This window comes from Ambystoma mexicanum, chromosome 14 (assembly GCF_040938575.1).
Source record: "Ambystoma mexicanum isolate Mex_15411 chromosome 14, UKY_AmexF1_1, whole genome shotgun sequence".
NCBI classification, from domain to species: domain Eukaryota; kingdom Metazoa; phylum Chordata; class Amphibia; order Caudata; family Ambystomatidae; genus Ambystoma; species Ambystoma mexicanum.
In genome coordinates this window covers 85,749,625-85,762,360 of record NC_090940.1, presented here as the reverse complement: position 1 = coordinate 85,762,360, position 12,736 = coordinate 85,749,625, and positions in this window count along the sequence as shown.

Below are 12,736 nucleotides of genomic sequence, written 5' to 3'. Positions count from 1 at the left end.
AGCGGGTAGTTTCCCTTGAAGTAAGCTTCTCAGGCGATTTGGAAGGGGGAGGGTTATTCAGGGAGGCTTTTTTTGCAGGAAAATTTGTTTTGTAGAGTACCAATCTTGTAAGCTAAGGCATTTAGAATTTCTGAGCACCAATTTTTATCTTTAGTACAATTATCTAGTGGTGCAATAGGGGTTTCTACTTCTTTAAGGATGGAAAATAGTTCCTTCATGTTTGATTTTGCTTGGGATATACAGGAGTCGAAGGAGGATCGTTTAGCAAGGTAGATTTCTTTTTTGTAGAGGGCAGCTAGTTTAGTACGTTTAAGTTTATTAGCTACTGAGGGGAGTTTTTTCAAGTGGCTTTGCAGTTTCTTTTTTGCTGTCTTAAATTTTTGAGGAATGGTGTGTACCATTTGTTCAGATGCGTTTTGGGCTTGCTTGGTCTAAGTTTGAGGGGAGCGATTAAATCCAGCGAGGTGGACATGATTTTACTGTATTCTTCAACCAAAGTCTCCGGATCCAAGTTGTCAGGGAGTGTGTTGAGTGTGGGGAGTAAGTTCGGGATAAGTCTCTCCACATTGATACTCTTCTTGTTTCTCGTGAGTGTGGGTGGGGCCCTACTAATAGGCTGGGGCGGGGGTCGGGTGGTAGAGAGCATGAACGATACCAAATGGTGGTCAGTCCAGGCTAAAGGTGAGATGTCGGTGATGTTGGCTAGACAATTATAGTCAGCCACCCAATCGAGTATTCTGCCTTTGGCGAGTGTAGGTTCCATACATCTTTGGGTAAATCCTAATTCGGAGAAGGTATTAACTGTAGTACTGGCAATTTGGTCTTCCGGATCATTGTAGCCCATATTGAAATCTCCAAGGGTGAGTACTTGGGTGGAACTTTTAAGGATGCTGGATAATATGGTGTTAATGTCTTCATGGAAGGTGCCTATGAATAGATCAGCAAGAGCATTAGACCTAGAGGAGAGGTTTGCAAGGATGGTTCTGTAGGAGCAGCTGTACACCAATTGGGATGATCAAATAATGGTTAAAGTACACTGTAAACCACCAGAACATGGTCAATGCAGACTTAATTGTCACTGCATACTAATGGTGTAATACTGCATTTATTCCAATGCCACACCACCATGCACCTAGATGTGTTGCACTACAAGCTGTATACACCATGTTGCCACATGCCTGAGAAAAGAATGAAAACCCACTAACAATACAAAACCTCATGTGCTGTAAGACCAAATAGCCCACATACCACCAGACTTAGCAACATGTTTGTGGATTAACGATGCGTGAGCACACACTAATAGTTGAATCATACATTTGACCCGGCAAATGTGAGAAACATCCATAATCCCACAAACCCTGATAGGGATCAGATGTGTCACTCATTTCACCTGGTAAAAGTTGAATGAGTCAAACCTCAGCTCAAACATCTGCACCTGCCACAGTCCACAAACTGTTGACCATGCTACACACTCCCAAACAACCATGAAAGCCGGAAACACAGTTAGAAAGCACAGTTATCATAATCAGTGAACATTGGCCCCAGCAATCCATCCGATTAACATGACCATAACCAACATTGCAATCACCCCCGGGTGATCAATTCCACCCTTGAGCAATAGTGATCGAGGCCAAGGTAAGTAAATCCAGAGTGAACCCACACATTGCCCCGCTCCCATGCAAACACCACTGAAGTGTCAGCAAAAGCCATGCACTCACATGTCCGTGAAACTCACCTGCCTTGCATACGATGCACACCATCGGGAGACGCTTTACCTAAATGAAATGCAATGCAGAGTAACAGCTCAAACTACATGCACATACATGATCATAATTGTTCACCGAAAGAAAATATGCATAGAACACAGAGTGCAGGAGCAACACAGGGTGACCACAGCGTGAATGATTATAGGAATAGATTTGTACAGGAGTACAGTGTACCACCCTAGAGAGAAGGAGAGAGAGTGACACAGAGAGTGAATACCAACTAAATGGCAGATCAAGGAGTCCATGGCCTGGTTTTCCGATGTAGAATGACATGCTGCAGAGCATAGTCGGTACGCCCATTGAGGTATCCACATAGGTAGCTTACACGGTGACATGAGCTCTAATCGAATTACCACAACGCCATGTGAGCATGCAAAGGACATATACGACAACCGACACATGCAGTAAAGATGCCCAACAATGAAGCATGCCAAACATGCAAGACAGTGCAAACGCTTTTACTGTGTCTTCATGTTGTAAATTCCACATGACCTTCACCAATAAGTGTGTTTCCTAATTCGTCAAAGGAAGGACAGTGTCTGGTGGATGGCATGAGGAGTGTGGACTACGAATGGTGCAGGATGTCTCACCAGGGAGAGCAGTCACCACCACATGACGGATCATTGGAACAACATGGGAGAACATATTAAAACACCCATTGTGCAGTATCATTGACACAGCACACATATGCCATGGAACAGCAAACCTATAATTACCTGCACATGCCATCCTGTGCACCCCCATGCAAACATGCTAGATGACTTCACTAGGCATACCTGCACGTACACTACTGCACATGTATAGTCCATGAGGAGTTAATGGCACACCTCAAGTGCAATCAATACAAAAATTAACAAAGACCACAACCAGGAAAGGGCAAAATAAAATATGACATGCCAATATCTGGCCACGGGGGTGAAAAAAAAGAAAGAAAAATGTTCATCTTGGACTGGGGACGGGTGGGCCTACCCAGGAGGGGGGAGGGGCAGGGTGCACGTCAATGCCCACATGGGTGGATGTTCAAAAAAGCAATTCCCTCCATGAGTTCATGGACCTCACGGCTATCTTGGATTGGGAGGGCGGTCGCTGCTGTGACCACCTTCCTGTGTAGAATCCAAAGGTGGTAGTGGTAATGGAGGTTGACCACGTATGGCCTTGTCCTCCATGGCAGCGGCCAGGCGGGACTCAGATGAATGCATCTGCAACATGAAGCCTCAGAGGTCCTGCATGCAACACTTCACGGGATGCACAGAGTTCCTCCGAAATGGTATGACTCAACAGTTGCATCTGCTGTTGGTACTGTGTACTGCGGGCTGCCTCTAGCACTTCTATTGAAGCTCTGAGGGCCAGAAACTCTCGCTTCAGGGCTTCCGTGTGGGCCCGACCCTCTGCAAGCAGGGATGCCTGCAGAGACCTCAGTTCGGCCAGTCGGCTCCTGTTGCTGGCCTCAATGTGCTTCCTTTGTGAGCGGCATGTGGACCGCAATGCCTGCAGCTGGTGCTCTACCTGTGTTGCTGGGGGGATCATGGAATTGGCCACCCTATCCATGCCCAGAGCCAACACCTCATAGGAAGCACCCTGTTGTTGTGCAATACTATACATGGACTGCTCCCACACTGTCTCCCAAGCCATCACATGTCCACCACATGTGCAGGCCCCATGCCTGCCTGACCCAAGGAAGCATGGCCCTTGATGTGATGCTGCTGTCTGTGGCTGCAGGACTGCATCCCTCCCTTGGTCATCTGTCCCAAGACCAGAAACCAATACTGTGGAGCGTGACCCTGCAGCAGTAACCACCACAGACGGACGTGACAACACTGACTGGCCCTGTGAAGGGACGTGACCTCCTGCAGATGCAAGGTCTACAACAGCTCCAGCACTTGATGCACTCACCTCCGACAGCATAGAGGAATGGACATCCGGTACACCACCAGAGCTACTGGCTTCATGAGAGTAGGTTACATACTGAGACATGCCCCAGATGGCCTGTAGCACCAGTGGATTTTCATGGGCTGCAACAACACATCCTCCACTGGTGCTCTGTGGTGGCTCAGGATCCCGCTCCTCCTCAACCTCCTCTCCTGCATCTAGTGGCTCATTACCTGCACATGGACATATAAAGACATGAAGAATCATGTTAATTGCATAGACTACATACATAGGTATCACAATGCTGTCCTGCAAAGCATTGGCATGCATGTTACCATGCCATTATTTACATACACACACTATGTACAAAAAGCTCATCCCATGTTCTTGACCATGTAAGCACTGCACACGATGCCAACACACATGTATCTGTGGATGCACATCATGTCCCATGGCACAGAAAACAGTAGAGTGTAACATGCTAATTGTGACTCATCCAGTGGATATGCAACATGCCATTAAGGTACATGAGAACATGTCCACACATAATCACAGCCAAGTCCACTACAATTCCATCTAACACCACTGTACCACTAGCACAGCAAGCGCACACAATGTAGAAATGCCCCGAGTGTAGAGTTCCAGTGTGTGATGTGGAGAGAGTAAAGACATGCGTTGGGAGATAGGAAGAGGGGACAGTGACACACATGAGGGACAGGGCCATGGATCCATGGAGTATGTGTTGAGTGTGGTAGGTCAACAGGGATAACTCCTGACAAATATTCCACAAGGGGGTCAGTGCCATAGCTGACGCTGGGATTTGCACAGTGTAGCAAAATGCTATGTCCCTCATGGCACAATGTCACGGCCACTGCCAGTGCTCATGGAAGGTATGGGTAGCATGAAACCACCTACGGACATGTGTGGATGGACTGTCTACTACATGAAGTGCATGATGTGTAGCACGCACTTCAGACCCAAGCACTTGACTGGCATAGCTGAGTCACTACATCACTGATGGAAATACCCAGATGGCACGTTGTGTTGGCATGCCGGAATTGTCTTTTAGTATCTGACGATTGATGATTACTACTGTTCCAAAGCCATGTTCAACAGATGTGCAGCACATGGCTTTTAGCACTCTGCAGTACTACAAGCACGGGTCCGTACACCATGGCAGTCATACAAAAGCCAGCAGAAGTGCTACACAATCATACCAATTCATTTAATCTACATACACATATTCAGTATGCACACACTTGATAACTCACCAGAACTTTCCTCGTAATCTGGCAGGCCTCCCACCCCTTGCAGCTGATCCACATGAATCAACTCGCTCATGGCCTCTTCATGTGGTGTGAGCTCCTGCTCCTGTGGTGACTCACCTCCAGTCACGAGAGCAGAGGCGAGGTTGGCACCCAGCTTGTGTTTGGTTTGGCAGTGGAGGTCATACCACCGCTTTATGACCTCACAAGCGGTGATCCTTTCACTGCCCAAGGTGTTGATGGCATCTGTGACTCACTGCCAGTGGACTATACGCTGAGCAGGCGTATGTGTGCTCCCTGGATGTGTTCACATGTCACAATGGTGTTCGTGGATTTGGAGTTCTTCATCATTGAAGCTCCTCTTCCTCAACGTGGCAGTGTCCTGTACCGTGCTTTGGGATTGAGCCTTTCCCTGTCCTGCACGCTTTTGCTTCTTGGCAAGTGGTGCAGACCCTGTGTGGCAGGAACCACTCAGGGCAGTAGGGGCTGGACCACTAGTGGCCTGGGCAATGCCATCACGCACTGCTGTTGGATCAGTTTCTGGCCCTGCAGGTCCCTCCACATGGGAGCTGGGTCCAGGGACTTTAACTATACATCCCTTCCCTTTGGACGCACGGACATCAGTTGCCCCTGCATGTCCGTGTACCTGGGGGGAGGACAAAAGCTACTGCTGTAGCTCCCTGGCCCAGGGTGATGGGGACAGCAGCTGCATCTGCAGGTGCCTGAAACTGGCTGCTGGGTCCAGGGCCTTTAACTGCATGTCCCTTCCCCTTGGATGCACACACATCAGTTGCCCCTGCGTGCCCGTGGACGGGGGGGAACAACAGCGACTGCTGTAGCTCCCTGACCCAGGGGTTTGGGGACAGTAGCTGCACCTGCAGATGCCTGACCCTGAGTGTAGCAGCTGACCCTGAAGCTCCCTGACCCTGGGGGCTGAGGACAGTGGATTTGCGTGCAACGTTCCCTCACCTTTGAGGAATGGAAAGCATATGCCCCTGAGTGTCTGTGTACCTGGGCGGAGGGAGAGACAACAATTATTGCTGTAGCTCCCTGACCCTGGGTGTTGGTGACAGCAGCTGAATTTGCAGGTGCCTAACCCTAGGTGGTGGGGAGAGCAGATGACCCTGCAGCTCCCTGACCCTGGGTATTGGGGACAGCAGCTGCATCTGCAGGTGCCTGACCCTGAGTGGTGGGGAGAGCAGATGGCGATGCAGCTCCCTGACCCTGTTGGGTGTGGGGCACAGCCCTCTCTGCATTTCCCCGACCCCGGCCACCTCTGCAACCTTTCTCTCTTGTAGCCTTCCCACTCATGGTACAGATGGATTCATACAATGGAAGGTACAGCAAGCAATTGTCCTGGTCAATCGGAGTGAGGGGGCAGGGTACGTGATGTAAAATGTACTAGTGTGGTCCAGCAAGGCTCAATACGCCTGGTGACACGTAACGCACAGGCACCCCAAATATCAAAAATTGTGTGTACATGACCCCTCGGTAGCTCCTGTGAAAAGAAAAGGCATTACACGGTACGCTGTGGTGCCCAGCAACACAAAGAATGCATATGCGAAGCCCAGGAAAGCTACAGTGATGTTAATAATGGGGGTACGTGATAGACAGGGGCACCCAGAGTATGAATAATGCGTACACAACTCACTGTTAGCCTCAGAAAAAAGAAAGGTACACGTGGGTGTGCGCAGAGGCAAATCCCCCACCAAAATAAGATGTTTGCACTGTCACAGTAGTGAAATAATTGCGTGGCACCTCAAAAATCTCTGAAGTCCACACGTCTGTCCTCTCCAATTCCACACGTGCAGTTTAATGTTCCTCTAAGCACTCCTCTATCCTGAATCTGAGCGCCAACACCCAGCACGTGTCATGTAACTTACGCAATGAGGCCCTTTCCTCTGATTTTACGTGTACGTACTAATTTTGAACACGCAAAGTAACGCTCACTCTGTTTCCGGCTGGACCCACGCTCCTGCCTACAAGCCTTTTTACCTGCCTCCTACTGCCCTGAGCTGCCTCCTGCGAGCCATCTGCTGCTGCCTGCCCACTGTATGTGCCTGCAGCCCACCTGCCCTGTAATTTGAGTGCCTGCTGTCCAGCCATTGCCAGTGCTCCTGTCCTGTGACCACGTCAGCTGATTCAGAAGACTCCCAACGTGCAAGAACATCACCACCGCTCCAAAGCCCAGCCCCAGGACCACCTTGCCCACCAACATCTGCCTCCAGCGTTGCCATATCTCAACCAACATCTTCAGAGGTAAGTGGCAACCCCGTGACAGCGAGGCAGAGGGCTGTCAATTTCACTACCAGGGAAGTTGACATCCTGGCGGAGCATGTCCTGGGGCATTATGATGCCCTCTTCAACGCCCCAGCGCAAGTTGGCAAGGAAGGACGTTAGCTGATCTGGGACCGGATCATGGATGCCATCAATGCGGAGGGGGTGGCATTCTGTGACTACCACCACGTGAACAAGCGCTGGGGGGACCTGAAATCCAGGACCTGTCATGATCACTGCTTCCAAGGAGCTAGGACCAGCCCAACGTCCTTGGAAGCAGGCCCCTAACCTTCATCCTAGGCACTAGCCGGTCCCCACTGGGACCTTTTGGACCTTGTCCTGGCGCCGGTGGCACCAGGCTCATCAAAGTCACTGGTCCCGGCACTGGAAGCGCTGGGCTCATAATTTGTATGAAGATGCTTGGGTGGACTTACCTGCAGCAGACCATGCTGCTTACTTACCAGCCACATAGGAATCCTCTGTGAGTCGGGACTACTTTCTTACTTGGGTGGGGCAAGCTCCACTCCCTGGATACAACACTGGAACTCTTCTGGAACAGGAACTCTTTTCTTACCTAGGCGAGGCCGTGGAGGAAGACGCCTCATCACTCCAAGGCTATTTAAACCACACCCGATTAAAGAAACGTGCTTCGCGTTATTCTGCATCTGCAGCAGAACGCTCACCGTGTCTGTTCCAGTTTTCTTCTTTTCGATCCTGAACCTGCAAGAACAAACGCTTACCATTCCTGTATCCAGCCTTCAGTAGCACCTGCAAAGACAAGAAACAACAGGTTAGCACGGCAACCTTCACGCGCAGCGCTTTCCTCACCTGATCCATCGGCAGCTACCATCTCTTCACGCTGCTCCTCCGCCTGTGAAGACAAAAGCATAGTAATTCCTGTGTGGAATTACTTACCGGCACTCCGCGAATTCCGGTTTTCTTCAACGCTGCAATCCTGCACCTGAAAGACAAAAGAAGAGACATCAGACAGGTATTTTACTTACGCGCCAGCGCGCCCGCCACAATAGGGCGCCTGCAAATACTCTGGCGTTTCCAGCGTCTCTTCAACACCCGAACTCACAACTGCAAGGGAAAAGAGACAGTTAGAGAGCTTTTGAAAAGCAGGCAACCGGCATTTACTTACGCATTTCCAAGCGCTTCATTCCAAGACTCTGGCTCGAACTTCGGCTTTCTTCACGCCATCTTCTACCTCAAGAGCCCTGCAAGACAAATAGAAAAAGCATTATACAGAGCCCAGTTCCACATTAACGTGCCCACGCACCTAAAGACTGTAAGGACTTAAAAGGTGTCCGGAAATTCACCGTTCGTGCAGTTAACGACGGTAGCAATCCTCTGATGTCAAGAGGCCTACGTTTCACCCAGTGAAGGAACTGGCAACGGCACCCTGCACCAGACGCAGATGGAGAGTCCAGCATTCACCTATCTAAGGTGAGCACGTTGACCTTGGGGCTCCACGGAAAAGCGAGGAAGGGAAAGGGAGAGAGATACCCGACAACCCCAGATCATTAACCCCATATTCTTTCACCTGCAGATATCTCACTCTTCGAGTTAGACACACAGTGCGAAGAGGCTCAGCCCCGGAAGCCAATCGAGTCCTGCACTTCACTTTTCGAGTCACAGACACCATCCTGCCAAGACCGGCGCCTCCGTGGGAATCAGGTGAGCGTTAAAGAACGCGAAGACCACCGCAAAACTCCTACCCAGGCGCAATGGAAACCTCGGATACTGATCAATTGGCCCAGTTGCTTGGGGAACTAAGAGCAGAAGTACATGCAGCTCGTCAGGAAACAAACGCTCTAAGAAGAGAGCTGATAATATCCAAGGAGCGAACAGAGGACCTTGCTAGGCAATTGCTACAAACGCAGGCAGGACAAACACATTTGCCCGCTCCAGGAGGAAATTATCCTTCAGCATCCTCCTCAAATCCAGTGCAAATCAATCTACCCGGTAATGTGCCCTTGGCTCCGCCCAAACGCTTTTCTGGTGACCCAAAGAGATTTGCAGTGTTCATTAACCAGTGCCGCCTACACTTCTTATGTAGACCAGCTGCCTTCCCAACAGATCAGGCCAAGGTGGCTTTTGTGCTTTCTTATCTCAGTGGCAGTGCCGCAGATTGGTCGATCCCTTTAGTCACTCAGGATGATCCGGTTCTTCATGTTTTCCAGGCCTTCCAGTCCAGCATGGAGAAACTGTTCGCAAGACATGCACAAGGGCAGGCCTTGGACAATGAACTCCTTTCGTTACGACAGGGTAATCAAGACCTCTTGACTTACATTGCCTCATTCAACAGACTTATAGTGGAAACTCAATGGCCTGAGGATAAAAGAATAACACTTTTCTACAGAGGCCTGCGTGGAGAGCTCAAGGATGTGTTAGCTCAAGTTGTGAATCCTCCACAAGAATGCTCAGACTATATTGACTTAGTTGTTCAATTGGACCACAGATTACAGAACAGAAAGGCTGATCGTTCCAAATTTGATACCCTAGTGTTTTCTAAACCGCAGACCTCTACTAGGGGAGCTGACACCGTGGAACCCATGCAAATAGGGGGCATGAAAGGACCTTTAACCCAAAAAGAGCGAGAAAGGAGAAGACAGCTGCAATTATGCCTCTATTGCGGAAACTCGGGGCACTTTCTTCGAGACTGTCCAGTGAAACCAGCTAAGAAGGCTGTAGGAGCCGCAGATACCTGTACCACAAATTCTGAGCAGGGAAACGACCTAGCCCGACAAGTGCAGAGGTCCTCTTGCCGAGCGTTAAAATCTGTTCCATGACCTCGCATTTCGTGGTGCCTTTGGTCCTCATTAGCCCTGAACGTCCGGATCGTTTGCATGCAATTGAAGCTTACATCGACAGCGGAGCAATCGGTAATTATGTGGACCGTGAAATGGTATCAAGGATGAATCTACCTCTTGTGCCTAAGGTAGTAAAAGATGTCATTACTACAGTGGATGGCACGGAGATAGCCTCCGGACCAGTAACTCACGCCACCCAAGAAGTGACGTTAGTGAGCCAAAAGGGACACCGGGAGAAAATCGTGTTCGATGTGATCAAGGCCCCTCAGTTCCAGATCATTCTGGGAATTCCTTGGTTAGAGAAGCACAATCCTCAGATCGATTGGCGAGCAAAGACGGTTCAGTTTCCAGAATGTATCTCGCCTTGTTATCCTCGGCCTGATGTTTCACTGGCGGCAATCTCTTCTGAGGTTCCCAAACTACCTCCCGAATACCAGGAATTCCAAGACGTCTTTCGGAAGGACCAAGCTAACACCCTGCCTCCTCATAGGTCTTACGACTGTCAAATAGATCTGATACCCGGAACAACTCCTCCTTGCAGTAGGATCTATGCCATCACCGAGCCAGAGAATCTTCACCTCAGACAATATCTGGACCAATACCTAGCTAACGGATTTATCCGTCCTTCCAAATCTCCAGCTTTCTCGGCTTTGTTCTTCGTTCCGAAAAAGGAAGGAGACCTTAGGACTTGTATAGATTACCGCGCCCTGAATCAAATCACTGATAAAAACAGATACCCGTTACCTTTGATCCCTGAACTCCTGGACCAAGTCAAAGACGCATGTATATATACAAAGTTGGATCTCAGAGGAGCCTACCACTTGATACGAATAAAAGAGGGCGATGAATGGAAGACGGCCTTCCGCACCAAGTATGGGTTGTTTGAATATCAAGTTATGCCCTTTGGACTATGCAACGCTCCTGCCGCCTTCCAGTATTTTATGAATGATGTCCTTAGAGAACTCATAGATGTGTGTGTTGTTGTCTACATTGATGACATCCTCGTCTATTCATCATCTGAAGAGGAACATCAGAAACACGTTAAAGAGGTCCTCGAGAGATTACGTCAACATAACCTTTTTGCTAAGCTTGAAAAATGCGTTTTCAACGTAACTGAAGTTGAGTTCCTGGGATTCATATTGTCACCAAACGGAGTCCATATGGATTCAAAGAAAGTCGATGCAATCATCAAGTGGCCTTCACCAACCTCTGTGAAAGGAGTTCAAAGCATGTTAGGCTTCGCTAACTTTTACCGCAGGTTAATTCCTGAATTCTCTCGAATAGTCCAGCCCATCACCGCTCTATTAAAGAAAAACAAACGTTTTGAGTGGTCTACCAAGGCGGAACAAGCTTTTCAGGACTTAAAAGCTAAATTCATCTCTGCACCTGTTCTAAAACACCCTCGCCCAGAACTCCCCTACATCGTAGAAACAGATGCTTCTAGTCTTGCTATGGGGGCAGTTTTATCACAAAGAGATCCGGTCACACACCAATTACATCCTGTAGCCTTTTGGTCCCGCAAATTCTCGGCTCCCGAGATCAACTATTCAATTACAGACAAGGAACTTTTAGCTATCAGATCAGCCTTTAAAGCCTGGCGGCATTATCTTTTGGGAGCCAGACACACAGTCACCGTAATGACAGATCACTGCAACTTACAATATCTGAAGACGGCCAAAGCTCAGTCTTCCAGGCAGCTCCGCTGGGCTCTGTTTTTGGCTGAGTTTGACTTTATAATTACTTATCGACCAGGCAGTAAAAACGGAAAAGCAGATGCCCTCTCCCGGATGGGAATAGATGAACACTTGACCAATCCTGAACCAATACCCATAATCCCAGAACAAAGGATTTTGGGCTTGGTCAGCGCTCAATCCTTTGAAGACATCGAGACTACAGTCAAATCACTCCTAACTCCGGCAGAATTACAGGACTGGCAATTCAAAGGGAAGGATTTCTCAGTGGACCAAGACCTACCATATTTCCGAGGACGATTGTACTTGCCCTGTGAGAAAATACAAAAAGAGGTAATCTCCTGTTATCACGACTCATTAATGGAGGGTCACCCTGGCATTACCAAAACCATGGAAAAGGTCAAAAGACATTTCTGGTGGCCATCATGGAAGAAGGATATTAGAGACTTTGTAATCTCCTGCGGTGTGTGTGCTCAGAATAAAAGTCAGAAGGAGAAACCAGCCGGCCTCTTACACCCACTGGACATCCCTCCCTGTCCATGGCATACCCTGTCCATGGATTTCATCACGGACTTACCTCCATGCTCAGGGTATAATACCATTTTAGTAGTCGTGGATCTATTCTCCAAGATGGCTCACTTCATTCCCCTGAAGGGCCTACCTTCAGCTTCAGTATTAGCCCGAGAATTCTTAGAAAACATCGTTCGGTTACACGGTTTTCCCTCGGTTTTGGTCTCCGATAGGGGAAGTCAATTCATCTCCCACTTTTGGCGAAGTTGCTGTCGCTTAGCCCAAATTGATGTGAGACTTTCAACCAGTCACCATCCCCAAACTGACGGACAAACGGAGAGGACAAATCAAACTCTGGAGCAATATTTACGTTGCATGCTCCAACAAACTGAAAACCCTTGGAAGGATATCCTTTGGATCGCTGAATACGCTTATAACAATTCGACCCATTCTGGAACCGGGAAGACTCCCTTCTTCCTATTATACGGAAACCATCCTAGGACCTCTAACCTGGATCCTCCCCAAGAATTCAAAACACCTGC